Raw genomic sequence first — 23,762 nt, forward strand, 5'->3', positions numbered from 1 at the left:
CAAGCAAATCTCTCTCATTTGTGTCAGACATTGTAGTCTCGACAATGTGAATATAATTTTTACATTTCAAAACAAGCTTCAATTTTGAAGCCAATTTATATATAATTATACTAAGGTATTAGAGTATTGGAGTTTATTTATGGAGTCAAAGGATCTCTGGACAATTATAGCCAGCAAGTTTTTGTAGCAGGAAGATCATTCTGTTGCTTGAGGAAAGCAGGTTACAGAAGCTCAGTAAGTAGTCTTCCGTGGGTTGTGGGAGTATGCACTGGATCATACAGGGCATGAAGCAACCATTAACTTTGTGTTTGGTAGTTTTGTGAATTAATTTTTCCCTAGTTTCCCTATATCCTTTTCTGCTGGAGCTGGACATGGTTCTTAGGTACAAATTCTGCCCTGGAGATGTTGAAGAAACCATGTACAGAGTGTGGGAACACTGGTGCACAGAACCTTGTTAGCCTGAGGGATGGCATACTTGTAAGTTTTGGTAGATACATAGCTTCTGCTGTTACTGCTTTAGGAAGGCTGGTCCAGATCTACTTGTGAGGGTGGTGGCTGGCAGAGTGGCTTCCTGATGCTCTGCCTCATGCAAATCTTGACCTAGAGAATAAGTGTGTAATGACACCTTCATGCTTGTACACTTAGGTTTAACTTGCTTGGCTAGAATAGCTCTCTTCTCAGTCTAAGTGCCTTCTAAATGAAGGTTAATTTATCTAAGTAGTTGATATTTTCATGTTTGGAAAGGTTAGGAACTGGATATCTGCGTAATGTGTGAAAGAAGTATTTTCTAAGACATGTTTTTTGAGAAGCTAGAAGCTTCCTCATGTTCTTTCATGGCATTATAGCTGGAAATGTTAAATGAAATACAATTCCTGTCCTTAAGGATCTCAGATGCAAGTTTGTTCCTGAATATTAATTAACACCTAGAACTAAACAAATACTAGGGAAATACTTGTTTGATTTGTTGAATGATGGAGATTAGTATATCATTAGGACACTTAACCCACTTGGTGCCCTGGGCAAAGAGCATGTCTCAGTTTATTCCACATGCTTAAGTTACTTCTGTTCATTTCTCACTGTTTCAGAATTTGGAAATTCCATGATCAAAGCACGTGTTTTAGGTGGCCATGGGGGTTCATTTCTCTTGGATGACACCTTCTTGTTTATTTCCTTCTATTCTGGATCAGGCAAGTTAGGTCTTTGTTCCTCATTTGATCACTGGTCTCATTAATGATGTTCTGCCCCATGACCTAGTCACTTCCTCGAATCCCCAGTGCTTATGGTGTCTATCATGTTAGTCATTTGGATTTCAGCTTGATACAAAGATTCAGTCCACAACAGCCAAGTAGCCAAGTCTATCTAGAGTCATCTCTCCCAATAGGGAATCATATGCTTACCTGCCAGGGGCCAGCCCCAGCGATGGCCATGTCCCACAGAGGAGGTAAGGAGTCGGCGATGGAGGGTGAGTCAGGCATGAGGTTGGTGGTGAATCTTGCCACCTGACTGACTGGCAGTCAGAGTGTTACTTTATTTATCTAGAACTTAGTAGGCAGGGATAGATTCATGTTGTTCCAAAACATAGATCATATCATTTTTGTCCTCAACATGTGTTTTAATTTTCTCTTGGTCATAAGTTTAGTCATCATTGATATACCATGTCAGAACAGAGTTAATTTTACAATAATTTTTCCTCATCAACCCTACAACCCACCTTTTAGGAATCTAAAGGCATATTTTCCAAAGCATGACAATCCATTCTCATACTGATAGCTCTTGAGGTTTCAAGGACACTAGGCAGAAAGAAGATCTCAAGCCACCTTTGGGCAGATTGTCATGTTCCAAGAAGTGTATTATCAACTTTTAATGGTCAGAGTATTAATTGTCATTAGGCCGAAGAAAAATCTGCAAGTTAAAGTTGCTGCAGTTATAATTCGGTTTCTGCCATAATACAATGTTTAGATCTTTGTAGAATTTATTTATATGTCTAATCTTGGTGTTATTTTACCCTCTGGTCATGTAACACCACAGTGCCTCTATACGAGATAACTTTTCTAGGAAAGAGGGGAATCTTTAAAACTTTATTCTTTTATCATTTAGCCACACCATCTTTGTCCATCAGTATAGGCCCCTGTGTAGGGGCTGTGTAGATAACTGCAGCCAATCTAACTTTGTTGCTGTATCTTTTCCTTATGGTGAATACCATATGCAGGTCCCGATTTTCTATGCCACGTAATTGCCTGAGCATATAGTGGGCAGAGGCTTTTAATCTGATGCTGCCAACTCCTCCAGCCCAGTGAATCTTGTTTACCTTTTTAAGTTTACTTTGTTCTGCTTATCTTGTTCCTGAGTAAATACAGAGGCAAACGTTCCGAGAGTATTGTGGAGCTGGAGTCTCATAAGGGGTCCCTGGTACTTTCATGTGAGTCACAACCTCCAGAGCACAAGGAAGACCTTCAAGTAGGCCAGACAAGGATATCTCCTTAAAAATATGTGTGTGTGTGTGTGTGTGTGTGTGTGTGTGTGTGTGTGTGTGTGTGTGTGTGTGTGTGACATGCTTGGGACTTTCCTGGGGAGGCTTAGAAGCAGTGCTCCTGGGAGAAGGCGTAAATGATTGGTAAGAAATTTCTCATCAAAACAGTATCTCCATGTTATACAAATATTAAAAGCTAGCCAAGAATGTAACATACGGAGATCAAAACCAAAAGTGAAAGATGGCTTGATGGTGATGACATCACGTGGCTCAGCTTTGCTGGATCTTTGTTAAGCCGCTATGCTGGGTTTATGACTTTCCCCGTTCTCATTAGCTATAGCTGTGCCAGTTACCAGTGAATTAGGGTCACTTGGACATCAAGGGAATAAAAAATGGAATGGCTTTCTTTTGCATCCATAGAACCTCTGTTCCTGAATCCCACTTACACAGTGGTCATATAAATTTCTCTCCTGTTACTATGTTTGTATATTCCAGGCTTAATTACATTGAGCTAATAGGCTGATGCTCAGAGAATTAAAATCTAGTGTGTTCATCTGTTCTTCTCCTGTTTGTAGGTGGAGCCTTCATGGTGTGTCCTGGATGCATAGGAGTTGGACATATAGAGGCAGAAATGTGGGAAGTTCTGATGGGGGTATTCATGTTTTGTCTTTTTTTCTTACAGCACTTGGTCATGATCTCTTTCCTTTGTGAGGTGAAGAGTGGTCAAGTAGCTAAGGTTTTGTAGTATGCTATGTCGTATCTATTTCCAACATACTTGGTTCATATCTTTCACATCCATTACCTCATTCTCTCAATTTACCTTATTTATGTAGGAAGCTGTGAGCTAATTGCCTAGGTTGGGAGTTTTCTGCTGTCTGTAATGTGAAATTTCTTTGGCTCTCTGAGCCTCCAGCTTCCATCTCCCCTGAAGATGTACATTTGAGGGCAAGTCAAATGGCTTTCTGTAGAGGACAGATCACACACTTCCCTTGTCACGTGCCTCCTGCGATTGTCATGTTATGAGACATGCCATCTGTGCAGCAAGAAGGAGGTTGCCAGCAAGCACTGGCAAACATCTGCTTCCTTGTACTTTCTGTGTACCTCACAGTTTCAGATTGAAAAATTTGAGCACTCTGTGGAAAATACACCCTTTAAATTTTTGCCTTTTTCTTAAGAGTGTTAGAACATTGCAGGATTGCTACACAGGTCTAGAGCATGATGGTCCTTTTTGGATACTCATCATCTTCCAGGCTAGCAGCTCTGATGGCCATTTTTCAAATTGGCTTTCTTTTCTGAAGTCCAAAGTGAAAGGAACTGCTGGCATATTCTGTTCCTGAGCCCTCATCCCTGCACCCTAGGCACGTCTGCAGCGAGTTCAAATTGCATAGCTAGGGATGCTTTATTAATTCTGCTCCCCATTGCTGAGTGCAGCCCTGTCGCACTGTTGCAGCCTGCCCTCTGCCATCAGCGTCTCGTGAGCCTGACAAAGGATCCACTGTGGAGTCTCCCTGGGTGCTTACTTGAATGGGGTTCCTTTCAGCAGAGTGTGGCCTTCAAGCCAGATTAGTCTGTCTGACCACCCAGCCACCGCAGAGCAGGAGCCAGGCACAGACCTTACTTCAGCTCAGACAGCAGGGTCCTCAGCAGTGTCAGTGTGTGTTTACACACTGGCCATGAACAGAATGGTCCTCTTGTTTATAAAGATACCATCTACTTAATGAGAACTTTTAGAGAATAATTGCTACATACCAGAATGAAGAATAGAAGACAGATGACCATGCTGGGTGTGGTGGCACACGCCTTTAACGCCAGCATTCTGGGACACAGAAGCAGGTGGATCGCTGTGAATTTGAAACCAGCCTGGTCTACAAAATGAATCCAAGACAGCCAAGGCTATACAGAACCCCCCCTCTCTCTTTCTCTCTCTCTCTCTTTTTCTTAAAAAAAAAAAAAGGTCAGATGACCTGCATTTGTAGTATTTGTAGGAGACATGATGAGCAAATCACTAAGGAAATAATCAGTATCTTAGAATAGGGAATAAAATAGTACTGAAATTTAATAAAAGTGTGAAAACATTTTAATGTCCTTATGAGTGACTGTGAAAGCATCTACTTTTAATCATTAGACCGACAGATATCTGGGAGAAAGCCTCATAAATACCATGCTTGTGAAGAACTGAAAAGTAGCGTTTCTTATGTCACTGGTGGTCAGTTCAGTCTTCATATAAAGTTGTTTGGCAGTACATGGTGACAATTTGAAATACACACTTATCAGTGTGACAGTTACCTTACTCCCTGCCTGACTCTGTCATACAGGTCATAGCCCATAGGAGGCTGGTCCAGTTCAACACCATTAATTTCCCTGGATTGTCTGTGGAATGTACGCTCTGTGTTCCTTTCCTCTGGTGTATAACTCTGGAGTTGGGGATCTGGTGTAGCTTTGAGTATAAGAAAACAGTATCTTATTATGGCCATTATGTGACTCTGCAAATGAAGCCTAACCCAGATGCCTGCTGTGGTACTCCTCTGCAGGTCCTTATAGGGAGGAGGGTGGTCTTTCCCACTCTGAGTCTCTCCAACAGGTCAGGCTGGAGGGGCCTGGGGCTCCTCCTCCTATTCACTGCCCACCATCTTTGTTCAAGCTCCAGTTCCCAGTGCAGCGGGCTTGACCCTCCCCTCTTTAGAATTTTGAGCTTGGACCTATTGTCCACATGGGGCCCTAAAGGGTGTTCACAGAGCAGCAAGACTGGCCCTTTGGTTTTTCCTGTCACCACCTCCAGTTGTGCTTACCAGGCTGTGGGGTACAGAATGGTTGTGTTGTGGGTCACCTCTCCTCACCCGGAAACATTTACAATCTGTTTACATACAGTTTATGTGGACTTACCTCTCTTCCTGTGATGACTTCAGATTCTCTCCGATCAACCTAAGTAATTAGCGCAGTTATCCCTAGTTTTCAGCCCAACTCTGCATTAATGGGCCACCTGTACCTTTAATGGGCATCACAGCCATTAATTATTGAGTTGATTTGAAAATCCTCACTGTGGTAAATCAGCTTAGACTGCTCACACATGCAGCTGGCAGTAGCTGCTTCTTAGCTGTAATTCCTTATGCTGGCATGGTATCTCAATTAACCAAATTCAAAGAATTTATGCATATCTCTTTTCTGAATTAACTCTTCTCTCCTAAAATAAATTAATAAAGTAAAGAAAAACAGTTAACATTTTTAGTCTTTCATATTTTTAAAGGGCACTTGGCTAATACTGTTATAGGTGTTTCACATTCTGTTTTTAAGACATCTTCATTACTAGTTCAGTTCATGAAGACTAGAAATACAGAAAACTTGGCATTGTAGATTTTGTAGATTATGAGGAAATTTTCTTTGGGTTCACAGTGACTTCTCAGACAAATGCATGCCACAACTCTTGAGTTTATTTTTTCTCCTTTCTTAACTCTTTTCTTAAGTAACTAGCCTATATAACCAGGAATTTGGGGGGATGGGTGGCTAAGTCCCCATCAACACTCACCTGGAGTTGAGTCCTCTGGCATTGATAATGACCTGTGCTTTCCTGAGATAGTGTATTGGCCACTGTTTTGTACTACTAACGCAATAGCTTTGGGGAAATTTTAAGTCTTTCAGAGATCATAATAAGAAATAAAGAATTCCTGAATGATATTCTTTTTTAAAAATACTCAATTTGGTAGATCTTTTTATTTATTTATTTATTTATTTGAGACAGGGTTTCTCTGTGTAGCCTTGGCTGTTCTGGACTTGTTTTGTAGACCAGGCTGTCTTTGAACACACAGACATCTGCCTGCCTCTGCCTCCCTGAGTGCTGGGATAAGGGGTGTTCGCCACTGTACCTGGTTAGATCTTAAGATAATTAAGTGAATACCCTCTGTTTTTGTAAAAGTAAATGTTTATTTTTACTGGTTCTAATATGGGGTAGCATTACTAAGTGGCTGTCAGATTTTTTATATTAACTTTTCTGCTTCTTTTTATGGCTGTGAATATTTTAATTTTAACTGGAGACTGGTTTGTCTTGCTTCTTACCACTTTTGTGTCTTCAAATTCATTATGGGCGGTGCTTGAAAATGACCTAGGTCATACATTCTTTAAGAATAGTCTTGTTTCTCCATGAATTTCATGCACAGAAGATCTGAAGATACAGGGATTTCTTTTATTCCTTAAAAAAGGGGGCCCTTAAAGTTGTTTTTCCATTTCTTGTGTTGTAGCCATGGAAGATGAATAGCTTGAGAGTGAGGAGCCCCAGGCTCTGTCTGCCCTCTGCTCCCAGGACTTCTTTAAGACATTGGATATTCACTCTTCCATATTTTCAATTGATCTTTCATATTTTCAATTGATTCAAGTGTTTTTTTTTTGTTTGTTTGTTTGTTTTTTTCTTTTTAATATAACAGCTCCAAGTAGTCTTCATTATTGTGTCTTTCTAGTGAAGTAAATGAATGAATGTGATGGAAGTGTATTTTTGTTGTTTTAGTATCTCCCAGTTCATCTCCCTTGGCTTTTAAAAATTAAAAAAAAAAAATATTGAAACAGCTTCTTGCATATTCCAGGCTGGCCTTGAAATTCCCAGCAAGCCTAGGATGACCTTGAACTTCTCATCTTCCTGCTCACCTTCCTAGTGCTAGGATTGCAGGTATGTGTTATGCCTCATTCATGTAGTAGTGGGCATCAGATTCTATGCTAAGGACATGCTAGGTGGGGCACTCTACCAACTGAGCCATGTTCATACCTCTCTGTTGGCTTTTGAAGTATTGAGGCATTTTGAATTAAGAGCCCTTTCCAAGAAGAGCCATCCTGCAAAGCTATTGACTGTGGGGATGCCCATCCCTGTTTGTAAATTGTAACACAACCCATACCCCCAAGGCTCAGGGAACATCACTAAAGAGGGGATGGACTAGTGGACCAGCCCAGCATATAGTATCTTCTATATGTGACAGTTACACTCATGAAATCTTAACTATATGGCGGCCTAAACATCTCGACAATGACAGTAGTTGACACCCAATGTGGATATTGCAAAACTCACAAGGCCCGACCCCCAGAGGAAGCTCTACATACAATTAATAGCTGCTAAAGATTCAGTCTTTTTCTTTCTTACGTAGGGTTTCCATTGCTGTGATGAAACAGCATGACCAAAAATCAAGTCTGGGAGTCAGTCATGAAGGAAGCCAGGATGAGAGATCAGACAGGGCTAGGAACTGAAGGTAAGAGCTGATGCAGAAGCCATGGAGAGGTGCTGCTTACTGGCTTGCTCCCCATGCTTTACTCAGCCTGCCTTCTTATAGAATCCTGAACCATGATCCCAGGGATGGCACCACGCACAGTGTGCTGGGCCCTCTCCCATTAACCACTAATTAAGAAAATATCTCACATCTGGATCTTATGGAGGCATCTTCTCAATTGAGAGTCCTTCCTTTCAGACAAATCTAGCTTGTGTTAATCTATCCAGCTTATCCTGATAGGTTTTCCAATCTCAAACTCATTCTTAGACATATACACATATGAACAATACTAAAGGGATTAAACTATACCAGCAGAATGTATCATATATGTATACACACACATGTAGTGATAATTAAGAAGTCATGAGGTTGAAAGGGAGTGAGTGGAAGAAATGGACACGAGAGATTATTGGGTGAAAATGATGTGAATACTGTACTTTTATGAAATTAAAAAAATAGTAAAGTAAATGTTAAAAAGAGAACCCTCCATCTTCTTTTTCATGGTAGGTATGGAATTCAAAACCTCTGCTAGGAACCAGTCTGCTGTTATGGAGACTTTTACCATTGGGATCCATTCTATACTACTCTTCTTTCCCTGAGCTGTCTCTAGACATTAGCATGCGTCCCTCATGATATGTTAGTAATCTTAAAAGAATACAGCCTAAAGTAGGAGATATTTAATAGTTCTTGTGCATTGTGTGTTTTTTTAGTTCTCTGTAATATTTTCTTATTGCTTTTAAATGTTTTCTTTTTCCTTCACTTAACATGAAGGAAAAAGAAAACATTTAAAAATAAATCACTTAACATGAAGGAAACTAGTCAGAAAAGTTATATTGCCAAGAAATTAAAAAGAATTCGTTTACTAACCAATGTTAATTATCTTGCAAGGTGAATCCTGTTTTCCTCTGGTTTTGTAGAATCCTGCTCAGTGCTGCCCATGTCTTATGTGTATATTACCTCTATCTGGAAAAGCAAAGCATTCTGTATCTATATTAATATTAGGGTCTGAGCCTGCCTTTTTTTGATTTCTCTGGTGATCTGATGACTTATGTGAAGATAATAGAATCGAATTTGGTTTATCAGGCCTGCCACCATCTGTTGACAATTTGACCTTGAGGGCGTAGGTTTCCTAGACATGTACTCATGCCCTGCAGAGCTATAGTCCTGAATTCCTATTTTTAAATTCATGTCCAAACTTCAGGAATTTTCACTGCTTTTCAGTGGTTAGTCTATTGCAAAGGCTTTGTCTGCTTCACTTGTGTCTCACTCTGATCCTTTGTGATCTGTTAGATGGCTTAGGCTAACTGAGACACATGCTCTCCTGAGACCTGGTAGTAAGAAGCAGTCTCAGTGCCAGGAGAAGAGCCACGGTTAACCCTGTACTGTACTTTATGTTTCTCCTTCTATGTTAGAAGCCCTATGCATGACTGAGCTGTATCTATAGTGCTATTAATAGCTGTGTTTTTATTCTTTCTATCTTGTACTTATGTACTGATACTATTTTTGACCAGTGTTGACATCTACAACTATTTTAATTAAATGCACAGATGTCATTCAGATAGAAACAATTGAGTGCTTATTTTGGACAAATATTCTTAGTTTGAAATTTACATGTTTTTGAGCAACTACTAATTGGTTATAATGTAAACTGCTGTCACTTCTGTTAAGCGAAACCAAATTATATTGACTTGTTTAGCACTTGAAAATGTTTGTAGAAGTTATATGAGCAATAATGAAACAGCTTATTATACTTAGCAAAGGAAAGTGAAAAATGGCTAATATTTTCTCTGCAGTACAATCACTTTTATTGTAATTATATTGCATAGGAAAATGTTACAGATAGCAGATATTAACCCTTTCCTTTTTCTTCTTCTGGGCATTTATTTGACTTTTTGTAAAAAAGGAAGAGACAAGGATAGATTTTATTGTTTGGGTTGACCTCAGAGGCGCCATTTCCTTGATGCCTTTCTGGAGAGTGGAAGAAGCAGAGAACCTCTTCAGCTCAGAGCGCTTGTCGGAAATCAGAGAACCAGGCAGAGTTGGGGTAGTTGAGTTAATGTCAACTGCTTTCCCCCTTAATTTTAGTCTTATTTATACAATACTATCTTTTGGGGGATTAAAATAAACCCAAAGCTAAGACTGCTTTTTTTTGTTATGAACACTCCAAGAATAGACAGTAATCTTAGCTCTAAGTATATTTTTCAGGGTCATAAAATACACACGCGCACACACGCACACAAAATGCAGGCTCTTTTTCTGGAGGAGCTACCCTGTCATCTTAAAATCTTAAGGCTCTTTTTATGCCCAAGGAGCTGGAAGTTGTGGGTGTTTTAAAAAGTTGTTATGGTGACAACCAGTGTTTATCTAGAGCCACCATTTGAGATGTACAGAGAGTACAAGAGAAAAAAGAAGGAAAAGAACTCTTGAAATTGTTACCATTTTTATAGCTCTGACAAAACACCCAACAGAAACAGCTTATGGGAGGAGTGCTTAATTTTGGCTTAAGCTTTCTATCTATCATTATAGAGAAGGTGTGGCAAGAGGCGGAGTTCTTCACATAAGAACATGATACAGACTCTAGGTAACAGCAGAGGCCAATATATTATCTTTCAGGGTTCATTCTCAGTGACTCCCTTCTGCTTGCTAGGCCACATGTCTGAAAGGTATAAAAGCCTCCTCAAATAGCACCATCAGCTGAGAGCCAAGTGTTCAAACACAGGTGCTTGTGGGTGACATTTCATATCCAAACCACTAAAGCCCCCAATGTTTCTTATATATTTACTTACCTTTTTCAGTTTTTAAGTTTTCACTGTCATGTACTGTTTGGTTGCAATGCCTGTGCTCACTTACCTGGCTTTATCTTTTGGCATAGAGCCTATCAATTCTTTTGGCTTGGAGATAACGTGATAAAGTGACCTACTAGCTGGAGCATCAGTGCACACGTGAATGTGGTGTGTGTATGTGAGACTGAGAACCTTGGTAGATACAGCTTTTAGTATTCAAAGCATTTAACATGACTGGGAAGCCACTTATTCAACATTATTTATTGACTGTATATCCTGTTATTGTGTAATAATTAACACTAGATTAGCAGCTTTACATGGCACCTACTGACTGTTCCATAGTTTCTGCAGATGTCTAGTCACAGCTCAGTGGTTTACCCTTCAGGAGGTTGCAAGCCTAAATTGCAGTGCCATTTGGGCCACATGCTCACTCAGAACTTGGTTCCTCACCCAAACTCAGATCAAGGTAGGCAGAATTCTGCACCATTAACTGTATGTGACTAAAAGGGCTAACAATGTACCTCAGTTGGTAGAGTACTTTGTCCAGCATTCATGAAGCCCTGGGTTCAATCATAAAACTGACTGTGGAGACTCACCTGTAATCTTAATACTCCAAAAGTAGAAACAGGAGGTCCAAGAGTTAACGCTCATTTTTTTTGCGCATAGTGAAATCCAGGCCAGCCAGGGCTCTATGAGACTCTCAAAACAAACAAGCAAACCAACAGCCTGCCTTCCCCAGTTCCTCATAGCCAGGAGTCACAAGCCCATGTCAGACCCAGTAGGAGCTTGATTTGCAAAGAATGCTGGTTTCTGGTCCTTTTTCTCCTAGCATATGCTGTCCTCTTTCTTCACTCATAACCCAGCCCTGGAAAATATGACCCAAATTTAATATACATAAGTTAGATACTTGATTTATTTATTCCTAAAGAACTAAAGCAGTATAACATTTCTACTTATAAATACAAATTTTTATGTACAAGACTTTTGCAACACAAATGGATTTTTAAGAACATAAAAATATGTTAAATTGAAACTTGGACAGTTTTGCAAACTAGTTATTTTGTAGCTTAAATTCTGCTTCTGTCAGCAGGAATACTAGCTGTAATCACTGATATAAATTGTCAGTGCAGTTTTAAGTAAGGGTTCATTGGTGAGTGTATTGTAAAGGGTAGAATAGGGATGCATGAACAAGATTTTGGCATTGTCCTGCCTTCTTTTCCCTTGTACAACCCTGGCTACCCTCTCCTGATAGATGAATTTGTAGTTTGAGCCACAGTTACCGGAATGTTCAGTGCTAGTTTTGGCTTTGTAGTAGAGTGGTGTTTTCTAAGCTTCCTTCATATTCACTTGATTCTTGGGCAGTCTTTAGTTATCTTTGCCTTTCTTGGTGCTAGGTTTATGTGTACCCTTTTCTCCTGACCCCCTTAGTACACTAAGTTGATCAGCTTAGGTTTGTTGTTCGCTTGACTGTTGGTGACAATACTCATGCATTTTATTATATGCACTTTTGTCTCAGACTGTGTTCTTGTTAGTATCAACACATTTAATGTAAATGTGTCACATTGACGTCATTGTGCAAGTTAACATTTTTTGGCAACGTGGAGCCCTGGATGGTTGTGCTTCACTGGGATGATGTGGAGGATGTGTTTCTTCGTCAGTTAAGGCATGGGTGGCCCCATTTAGCCTATGAAGGTAGTTGGAGGGTGAACAATCAGTGTTTGAAAGTGGGCCTACATGGAGTTTGGCTGTGCAGTGTAGAATGCTGCAACAGCTTGCATTCTAAACTAAATCAAATCTTCTTCTTTTCTTGTATTTTATTCTCTTTGCGATGGTCTTTAAGATGACCAAATTTGTCTTCTGATCTTGTTGGTTTTTTGTTTGAGGTAGGGTCGTATGTAGGCCACATGACTTCAAACTCACTAGCCAGCCAAGCATGGCTGTGGAGGTCTTGTAGATGCAGTCATAGCCACTGTGATTTCATGAGTGTAGTACCCTGTTATATTCAGAGAATACTGTTTTGCTATAGCCTTTCACTACCTCTGGCTCTTGAAGTATTTCTGTTTACTCTTCCAGGATGATCCCTGAGCCTTAGTGGGGAAAGGGATGGAGATGTGAAATGGTTGTCTTATTTAGAATGGAGCTTTTCACCATCTATTATTCTCTGCGTCTTGACCATTTATGGTTCTGTATTAGTTACTATTTGTTATAAAAAAAAAAGCTTCTCTGATGAGGGTTGAGAGATTGATTATTCTTTGGGTGTAAAAATAAGAACTTAGTTTATTACTATGTCTATTTAGTATAGTAATAAACTAATGTGGTATAGATTTTCCTGTAGGACCTATGGTCTAGCCAGCCTTTTTTTTTTTTTTTTTTTTGACCAGTTTAATAGTACCAGACACATGCTCTGTCTTGTGGAGTGAGCCTCAAGTCTAAGAAGAAAGTGGTTAGTTATGCCCAAAACATTTGTGCTTCTGTTGCACCAAAGGACATATCTTGCATGGCTGGTCATTATTGAAGGTCATTGAGTTTACCACTGTGTAAGACTGTTGATAATTTTTCTCTCCAGGCAGCACACATAACACCTTTCAGCACTGTGAAAGCTGGCCAGTAGGGATGAAGATTCCCTCTTGGTACCATTTATTTTATGGAATAGTTAGAAGAGTATTGGTGTTAGTTCTTTGAAGGTCCTGTAGAATTCTTTACTGAACCCATCTGGTCCTATTTTTTGTTTGTTTGTTTTTTTAATTACTGCTTTTAGCTGCAGAGGTGGTGGTTCACACCTTTATTCCCAGCACTGGGGAGGCAGAGACGGGTGGATCTTGAGGCCTGCCGGTCTACAGATTGAGTTCCAGGACAGCCAGAGCTACACAGAAAACACCAAACCAAACAAGATTGCTGCTTTGATTGTTACAAGCCCTGTTGGGTCTGTTTAAAGTACTTAATTAATTTTGGTTTAACTTTGTTAGGTCAACTGTATCTAAAAATTAATCTGTTTTTTAGATTTTCAATTTAATAGATTATTTTTATGGTATATTCTTATGATTTTATGAATTTCCTCAGTGTCTGTTGTGATGTCTCCCTTTCATCTGTTGTTAATTTGGGTATTTGTGTTTTTCTGTTTGTTATTTTGGCTCAAGTTTTGTCAATCTTGTGAATCTTTGCAAAGAACTAGTATTTTTTGTTTCTGTTTTATTAATTTTTCAGTTCTGATTTTTATTCTCTCTTCCTAGCTACTGCTTTTGAGTTTTGTTTCTCCAAACCAATTCAGGTGTATTTTTAATTTATTAATTTGAGATCTCTCAAATATTTTAATTGTATAACTTTCTTCTCTGGAATGCCTTCATTGTGTCTCATCGATTTTGATGTGTTTTATTTTCATTTTCATTGAATTCTAGGAAGTTTTAAAAATCCTTCCTGATGTCTTCCTTGATCCAATTATCATGTAGTAGTATTTTGTTATTATCATGAGCTTGTGTACTTTCTTTAGTTCTTTTTGCTATTGATAAGAGCTCTATTATTGTGTTCAGGTAGAATTCAGGATGTTATTTCAATTTTCCTATATTTGTTGATAATTGCTTTGTGTCCTAAATGTGGTTGATTTTGGAAAAAATGAGTTGTTAATAAAAATGTGTATTCTCTAGTGTTTGGGTGGATGTCTTTTAGAAGCCTGTTATATCCATTTGATTTATGGTGTTATTGAACTCCAGTGTTTGTCTTTTAATTTTTTTTCAAGATGAATTGTCTATTGGTGAGAATGGGGAATTGAAGTCACCCATTATTGGCGTATTGCGAGTTTTATCCCAGTAGATTTTGTTTTTCATGAAGTTGCATACACTTGTGCTCAATGTGTGGATGTTAAGAACTGTGATAGCCTCTTAGTGGATGTCTCATTTGCCAAGTGTGAAGTAACCTTCCTTATTTACACACATTCTGTACTGAAACTGAGCATAGTTCTTTTCAGTGTCATCTGCACAAGCTGATTGTATTTATCCCATTTTCCCCAGCCCAGTACATGTGAGATGCTGGAACTGTCAATGTTTTGACTTTCTCCTAACTGGAAAAATTGAGAGAAACTTGGAGTAGAGTACGTTATGATTGCTATAGCTCCCGTATGGGAAAATTTGAAGGAGATGAAAAAGTAGCGCCATACTAAGTATCCTTCAAGGTGTACAGCATTGTGAACCCATGCATGCCCTGGAAGGAGCACATAAGTAACATACATAGAACTAGAAGAAAGTTTTTAGTATGTAGTCCTGGCTCAAGTGTGCCAGGGCCTCTGGGAGCTGGAAGGCCAAGCCCTCCTAGGACTAGTGTCGCATGGACCTACCTGGGAGTGATCTTGTGGGAGAAAGTCCATTCCATCTTACAGGCATTCATGTCTCTGTGGTATATACCACAAGTTTTATACATTAAAAATTCTCTAACAGTAAAATCACTCCCCTAGTTTCTTAAGGGAATAAAAAGTTATTTTTTTTACTTCAAATGCTCCGAATACTTGGAGTGGCCCTTGTTCACTCAAATGTCAGTAACAGTCCTTGCTCAGATCTGAAGTGTGCTGTGGTTCTTTGCTCTGTCTGTCCTTCCATGCTTTGCTTGTTTCAAGTTATGGGATCACCCAAATGGATGCATCTATTTCAGCTTACCTAATGCCACAGAAGTCACTGTGTTTGATTTGCCACTTCAAAGCAGGCCAGGTCTAAGTATGTCTAAAGTATGAATTGGGAAGACCACTGCAGCTGTGTGCAGAAACTAGCCATTGCTGTGGGCTGGTACCTTGACCTCTGCAGCAGTGTTTGATACCATTGCTGTGCAGAGTGGGTTTGTCGACATAGAGGTGGAAAGTAATGTAGCAGACAGCTGGAATTGGAGAAAGGTCGTAGGTGTTTGGCCCTATGATAGATTTCAAATTCATTTTCTCTTGCATGGTTGCTACTAGCTGCATATTCTTACTTATGGGCTTCCATTGTTACCCCATGAATTTACTGCAACTTTCTAATCTGCTGTGGAGAGGCTGTTGAGAATGTGTTCTAGGGGTTTGAGCCAGAACCAAAGTGCTACTTTATTACAGGACCCATTACTTCAAATGATAAGCTCTGCTCATCAGCCAGAAGCACAGAATGGAGGGTGAACAGAATTGGCCTGATTAACTAATATTTATCTTTATTCCAAAATAGTATGATTTGAGTTTGGTCATTGGATTTAGACTTTGGATTTTTGCCAGTCCAACCTTGCCATGTAACTTTTCACATCTGGTCCTCCTCTCCCCACAAAGAGGATCTTGCTATATATAACCCAAGCTAGCCTTGAACTCATAGCAGTCTTTCTGCCTCAGCTTCCTGAGTGTTGTGATTACAAGTGTGAGTTACCCTGTCCAGCTTCTATAGAATAGTAGTGGTCTTGAATTTGGATGATGACTAAATGAGTTGATATATATGAATTGCTTGGTTAATGACTCAGTCAGTGACACAAATAATGCTATTATTTGTTTATTATATTTATTTATTACTCATCAGTTTTTCTACCAGATCTTTTCCTGGAAGTGATTGTAAGGAAATAGCTGCCTTTTGTGATGTTCATTCTTTGCTCAGCTTTAGAGGTTAACAACTTATGGTAGGCTGCTTTTTTAATATTGGAAAATATCCAAGAGTGCTAGGACTGCATAGATGGTGAGGCTCACTCCTTGACTGATGGGCCTTGACCTTAAATGCAGCTTGAGTCTCCAGTGTGAAGTAGTTGAAGGTGGAACTTTATTCTCTGTTTAGTGATGAGGCCTTTGTGACAAGATTGGGTTTAGACAAGGTGAAATCCAATTACTGAATCCCAGTGGCTTTCCAAGAAGTGTATTGAGAAGAGAAAGGCACTCCTGCCTCCTGTTTCATGTTGTGTGATGCGTTGTGTTACCCCAGGACTTTCCCAATGAGAAGACTGTCATCAGACTCTGACTATCAAGCCTCTGGAATTGTGAATCAAATAACCTGTTGAGCCTCAGGCATTTTGTTATAGCAATACAACTGGACTCATATACACCTTGGTCCAATGTATTTGACTGGATGTTACCTTACTCTCAGGTCAAATAAGAGAAGCATCTTGATCACAGAGAAAGATAACTAAAGCTAAAGCTGCCAGTTCTTGGACACAGACCCACACAATGAGTTCCATGCCCTTTTCACGCAGAACAGGGTGACTGGGATGTAGAGAGGAAGAATTTCAGCTCAGTGTTTGAATTGTGTGCTTGAGAGCAGCAGCTAACTGCTGTGAAGTGGCATAGGAAAGAGGCTTGAACTTTATGACGTTCCTTTTCTTTGTTCTCTTACATTATTCTGCAGTTTTCACATTATATTAATTATCTCCACAGCTCATATTAGATTATACTAAAGAATCTGAATTTCAAGTAAATGTCAAAGTCAGAAAAAAGAAAAGGCTGTAATCTTTCATAAGCAGTTAAAAAGAAAATGGACTTTCTGGTTTTGAAGCATTTTGTCATAGGAAATACAGATCTTTTTTCTTCTGTTTTTTTTCTTAATGCTTTGTCACCAAAATAACTGGAGAAATCTTATTAAAAGACAACCTGGGGCGTGGTTGCATGGCTTAGTGTGAAACAGTAGGCTCTAGACCGCAGCGCCCAGGCACCCGCATTCTGATGTCCTGGAAGAGCAGCCATCTGGACTTAACTTTTCCATCTGTGAGGTCACGACATGAAGCTATGTGTAGCATTAGCTACACTTGGTGGTTTATGCCTGTAATCCAGCACCAGGAGGCCAAGAAAGGAAGATTTTAAGGCTAGCCAGGACTACATACTAAAAACTTTCTTCTAGTTCTATGTATGTTATTTATGTGCTCCTATAAAAGGCTTTTTTTTTTTTTTTTTTTTTTTTTTTTTACTGAGGCCCATGGTACATCTTTAATTTTCTCCAGTAGTAATTTTGCTTTGTATGCAGTCTATAACTATTTTTCATGAAATGGCAGTTTCTGAAGTAAATCCTCTGTTTTCATCAGCATCGAGCCTCATTTTCTGTCACTTTTTACTGCCTGAGCTACTGTCATAATGCTGTAGGACTTGAAATCCATGTACATGGTATGGTACAACCCAGCACCTGCTATTTATCCTGGCAACATTTTGTTGAAGGCTTTCAAGCATAGAGAGTGGGCTGAAATAGTGCGTGGTATGTTTTCATGAAGCCCATCTGCATTCTTCAGCTAACGTGGTATTGCGAATGCTGTACCATCCATTCTTTCCCACTCTCCACTTACAGATCCATCTTCCTTTCCATGGTGGGGCGATTGTCAGTGTGAGTTGCTGACTTCCTCCTGAATGTGGACAGCTACCTAACTGGAGCTCATATTTGTATCTGACTATGATTCACTCACATAAATTTACATACAGTGAAATGCACAGTTAGTAGGTACATTATCAGTCACTTCCTGGCAAACATTTACACCCTTGTAATTCAGACCTATGAAGGTCATAAAGTTATCATCAATGTTAAGAAGTGCCCTCTGGCCTCGTTCCAGTCATTCCTCACCAGTATTTCCCGGGGGGAGTGTATTATTCTAAATTTTTTTCACAAAAATGAATTTTCTCTCTTACATTACATAAAATGAATGAGACAATTTGTCTGGTCTATGATGACTCTTGTGTGATTGTACAAAACAGCCACAGATCTTTTTAACAATCAACCATTATCCGTAGGAAAAACTTATAATTTCTAATAGTACAGTATTTTGATATATTCTATTGCTAAGAGGCCTAACTGGCATCAGAAGCTGCCTTGGGAGTTTTTAAAGTAGTGACTGCCACCCACTCAGTATCTGGTAAAAGTGGGTATAGCTGCTCCTGGTGGTCTTGGGAACACATATGGGAGCTGCTGCTCCGTGCAGAATAATTTTTAAGTGTTGTACAAAATATCACATTTAAGTTTCCTGGGGAAGCATAGCTGTTATGTAAAGCTATTTCTCTGATGTGGCTCTTTGAAAATAGTTTCTCTGTATATCATGTTCTCCAGGGCCTCCCCTTTTGGTGGGAATCTGAGAACTTAAGGTGTTCGTATGCTTTGCTTTTAAGTCACTTTATGTGCCATTTCCTCACATGAGAGTCTGCCTAAGTTGCCTCAGTGTAGACAGAAGAGATGCTTCTTACAAATTTGTTGTATTTTTATTATACTTCCTTTGTTTCATTTATTATTTAAGCCCAAAGCTAAAATTTATGTTTGTAGATTTTTAAAATGTTCAATGCTATTTTCTTTTACACACACATATCATCATAACCTGCATACCTGTGAGCATTCTCTGTGTCCCTCCCTTCCACCTTCCCCTGCAAAACTCAAAGCCTAAAAAGGCTTAGAGTAAAAACACAAGTTTTCTTCCTTCTTTGCCTAGCCACCTTCTTCCCTTCCTGTGAGGTACCCTCTGTGAACAGTGGGTTGGTATACATTCAGTCTACACCATACTAGGCTCCTGTATTTGTATTTGCTCACTTCAGAATTTATTTGTACCTCAAATCAGGACTTGAGTTACTGACACACTTGCAGAACAGGGGAAATTAGAATTGTCTGATATTCACACTGATGCCAAGGTCGAATTAAGCCTTGCTCTACCTTCACTTTTCCGCTCTCATCCTAATACAAAGGGCCTTTTCCTGGTCTGTTTGGTATTATATTTTGCATACTCATATGGTTTTTATTATTTTATTTTGTAAAGTGATCTTCAGCCATTTTGCTGAAGTTTCTTTGAGAACCTCTGAGTGTAGGAACTTTGTGAACCACAACTGAGAAATCACAGGGGCAAGCCATGAAATCACTATTAATGTAATATATTGACCATATTACATGCATTGAAACAAAAACACTTAAAACAAAATTATGTATTGATCATGTGGCAATGATGTGACTGGAAGCTTTCAGGAAACAGAGAGAAAACCCTGTATTTTCTCTCCGTGCACTGTTTCTCTACAGTTGGTAATCACAGTGGCTTTGCAGGATAACAATAACCACCAACAGTGGCTCTCTTCTCTATATTGGTAATTTAAGCACCTTCATGTATTAGTTGTTCTTACAAACACTGGTGAGGTCATAGAGAGATAGAAGATCATTTTAGGTGGAGAGGATGCTAGCTATATGGGGAGAGGTGAGGCTGATAGGATGAAATTTCACTCTTTCGCTGCCTTTCTACCATCTTCAGGCTTATAATGCTTTTTGAATTATTAATTTAAAAGTGATGTTTGATTCTATGCTGGCAGTTGGCTTCCTACACTGACTGCAGTTGGCTTTCTCACCACTCTCTCTTGATACCTGCTATGGATAACAGAAGGGGCCATGTAAATGTCATTGTGAAATGAGTGGATTCTATGGGTTCTTGAGTAAATGATAATCTGGAAATCTATATGTCCACCACAGAGTTACTCCTTTTGAGTTGGGAAAAACATTCCATTAAATGACAGTGTTTGCCCTGTTCTTAGGTAGCTTAAAAGCTGCCAGACAGACTAGGCTCTTAACTGATACATCGTTTTCATGAGCCACGAATGACCTATGTAGAAGAAGCAAATACCGATAGCAAAGAGTTGATAGCTCAGTTCCCAGATGTGCAAGATGAGAGGATGACTACAAGCTCTTTCTTTTTCTTCTCCTTCTCATCATCATCATTGACAGGTTGTTGCTGTTTAATGCAGGCTGGCCTGGAACTCACATTTTCTTACCTCAGTCTTAGAGTGCTGCAGTTACAGGAACATACATCATGCCAGTTAAGATGGTTTTTAATGTAGATAAAATGTTAGTGGAAGTTTGAATCACATTAGTGGGAAGATTGCTTCAACTTGTGAAGAAATTATTGAGAGAACATACTGAGTAAAACATGGCAGGCTGTTGTTTGTTGGTGTGGCCAGGCAGTGGGCACTGCAGGATGGCCAGGATGAATCATGGCTCAGTGCTTCCCTTAAGCAATATTTTGTCAGAATATGGGGCTTTGGATCAGTTAGTTTACATATGTAATTGTGCTGTTTTCCAGTCTAGGGAATAAGAAATAGTCCTGAAGGCTTTGAGCATGCTGTTGCTGTTCCATCTCTTGGGAGGGACACTGGAGGATGCCAGCTTCTGTTTACTAATTTGGGGCTTAAGGACTAGGTGTGCCCATGTACTTAACTCATTCTCTTCTCTGCCAGACCTAGCATACCAACATTTTATATGCAGTGAACTTATTTGGAGAAACATAGTTAAAAATCAGCTTATTTAGAATACTTAGGGAAAAATAACAAAAAATAGATTTTTTGTATATTAGTAATATTTCTAATTCCTTAAAATAGTTTTTTACTAGGCAATTAATGAGCTGACTTGAAACAATTTTGAATTTTATTTGCCATTACTTTCTGCTTGCTAAATAATTTCTGGGTGAAAATTTTCTCCCATTAGTTGAACATTTAAAAATTTAAAACTGTTGTGTTCATATAGTAAGATTATTATAAAACTTTTTTTAAATGCTTAAGTTTCTGAATAATTAATTGCACCACTTCTCTCTAAATGTGGATTACATAGAATAATAGTTATTATTATTTTTTTTTTGTAGAAAATAAGGTAAGAAATAAGTTGATATATATTGAAAGTAACTAGCAGTTTGCTATTTCACTTGGATTTCTTGAGATAGTGAGGAACATGAAGTGTGTTTTATTTATTTACTTACTTATTTATTTTTGTTTTGCTCTTTGTATATAGTGGTGTGGTATGTGTGTTATGTGGTACCTTGTGCACTGAAAGCTTTTCTACTGGCATATTTCGTAAAGCATTCATACTAATAGATACTGATAACATGAACTTAATTCTGCATGACACTTGGAGAAGTTAAAACTAGTGAAAGAGTGATCTGGAGTCACATCAACTCTGAACACTGTGATATCTTCTGTCACTTATTAACCAGCGTTCAGATTAATTTGTAGGATCTTTGGTCTGCAGGCAGTCCCTCATGCATTCATTTAATTACGTATTTTAACCTTTTGGCTTAAGATATCCAAACTGATTCCTCCTGTACTGTGTGTTGGGGGTGGGGGCAGAGGGGAGAAAAACCTTTCAAAGTGATATTGTCCCTGTGTTTTTGTTTCCATCACATGATAGTTTTCTCATGAGTGCTCTTTTAGTTTTGAATAAATAAAGATTATTCCCATTTTGGAAAACACTTTCAGAATTCTCATTATTGAAACCATTGCATTTATTATCAAAGATTAATATTGGTAGTCGCTTCTCAACTGAATTATACTAATGAAAAGATCTTCTGAATGGGACGAGGGGATTACACAGATAATAGTTATGTTAGCACGTGCTTCTCCCCCTACTTTTCTTCCCTCAGAAGAATGTTTTAATAAGACATTATCTACACAAAAGGCCACTATTACAAAAGACAGAAGTACCAAGGGATTTCTCAGGCTTCGGAGCCATATGCCCTGGGCCTGTCTTTCACTTGGCTCTCTGCTTTCTGTAGCTGTCACCTTCATGCATAATTGTCTTGACAAATGGCATTCTCATTAATATTGCAGTAGGCCTTTGGCAACTAGTGGAAGCCATGTGCCTCAGGCAGCAATGCCCAGTGTCAGTTTCTTGCTGATGGTTGTAAACCATGCCTTAAATATGCCTTGAGGCCAATGATAGGTACATAAATCACCATTTGAGATAAAAATTATTTACACTTATATGTGCAAGCCAGGAGCACTGACGCATGGAAAGGGACAGCTGGTGTTCACCAGCCAGAGACCCCTGTATGTGTGGGACCTTGCAGGTGCCTGCCCTGAGACGCTTCTCTGTTGTCTCACATATGCTTTGGAATCAATCAGGAAAACACATGACGATGAGTCATTACAGAAGACTTCATTCACTTGATGCTTGTCAAGGGTGTTTAAGTACCCAGTGTAGAAGCAAGTTCACTGCTCATCAGAGGCTGCAACCGTGTTCAGGGCTCAGGTGCTCCAGATTCTGTGAAAACTATACCTGTCTAAATAGACAGTTTTAGGGAAGGTGGGGGTGCGGTCCATACCACGCCACATGTATTGATACGTGCTCCTAAGCAGTACATGGTATTCCAAGTTGATGCTTTCAAATTACACTGTGTGTTACTCATATGCCATGTGAATGATCCTACTGAGCAAGTTTTTCATTTTGAGCTCATGAAAACAGTGTGTGAGCCCTGTGCAGGGGAAGTTGTTCACTAATTTTGGAAGAAGTATCACCTCTTAGGAACCATAAAATTAATGATTTCTGCTCCCAAGTGGTTGCTTTTCAGTGAATCCCAATTATTTATTTAGTTAGTTAGTTATTCATTTTACATTTCAATTGTAGCTTCCTCCTTCATTTCCTCCTGGTCTTTCCCTTTGTCCCTCCCTCATCCCCCTATCCCTCCTCCTTTGCCCCCTCAGAAAAAAAGAGATCCCCCACCCCCACAAACACCCCAGCACATTCAGTTGCATGGGACTGTGTACTTCCTCTTTCACAGCGTCCTGGCAAGGTAGCCATTTCAGAGTCAAGTGATCGAAAAGCATGCAACAGAGACCATGTCAGAGACAGCCCTTCATCCCCTTTCTGGGGCCCACATGGAGGCTAAGCTGGCCATTGGGTATATATGTGTAGAGGGTCTAGGTCTAGTCCAGGCCTGGTCCTTTGGTGCTTCAGTCTTCTCCAGCCCCTCTGGGCCCAGGTTAGTTGAGACTGTTGGTCTTCTTGTGGTGTTCCTGTCTCCTCCAGGTCTTTCCATCCTTCCCCCCACTCTTCTACCAGGCTCCCTACACTACACAGTTTCTGTTTCGATCTGTTCCATCTTTGCTGGGCAAAGCCTCTCAGAGGACAGCTATGCTAGGCTTTTGTCTGCAAACACAGTAGAGTGTCATCACTAATGTCAGGGGTTGGCTCTCTCCCATGGAGTGGGTCTCAGGCTGGGACAAGCATTGGTTGCACACTCCCTTGATCTGTGCTGTCTTAATCCCTATATGTCCTTGAAGGTAGGGTAAATTCTGGATGGAAGTTTTTGTAGGTGGGTTGGTATTCCCCTCTCCACCAGAAGTTCTGTCTGGTTAGAGGGTGTCCTCTCCAGTCTCCATGACCCTTGACACCAGGGGTGTCAGCTAGAATCACCCTCATATTCTCCCAGGAGCTCACCCTGTTACAGGCCAGTGGAGCAAAATTTGTGTTAACAAGTGATTTTTGACTGGATAATTTGATGTAAAAGTGTAACTGTTTTCAATTTAAATATTTGTGCTGTTTTCAGTGGTTTCAGCGAAGCACATAGCAGACAAGTTTT

The 23,762-nt window shown here is 39.6% G+C and overlaps 1 protein-coding gene across 4 annotated transcripts in view; it reads left to right on the forward strand.

Annotated features, from left to right (window-relative positions):
* The window catches only part of Fars2 (phenylalanyl-tRNA synthetase 2, mitochondrial), a 403,608-nt gene that overhangs the window by 36,402 nt on the left and 343,444 nt on the right, over window positions 1-23,762 (forward strand). The window contains exons 2-3 of one of the 4 annotated variants that reach the window (XM_055595241.1): window positions 7,042-7,124; window positions 7,594-7,695. The exons of 1 other annotated variant lie outside the window; for it this stretch is intronic. The gene's annotated coding sequence lies outside the window, so the exon portion shown is untranslated. Of the gene's footprint in view, window positions 1-2,395; window positions 2,420-7,041; window positions 7,125-7,593; window positions 7,696-23,762 lie in introns of those variants that run through there. 2 more of the 4 variants (XM_055595240.1, XM_055595243.1) reach the window with 2 other exon arrangements.

This window comes from Psammomys obesus, unplaced genomic scaffold (genome assembly GCF_907164565.1).
Source record: "Psammomys obesus unplaced genomic scaffold, mPsaObe1.curated_primary_1811, whole genome shotgun sequence".
Taxonomy (NCBI): domain Eukaryota; kingdom Metazoa; phylum Chordata; class Mammalia; order Rodentia; family Muridae; genus Psammomys; species Psammomys obesus.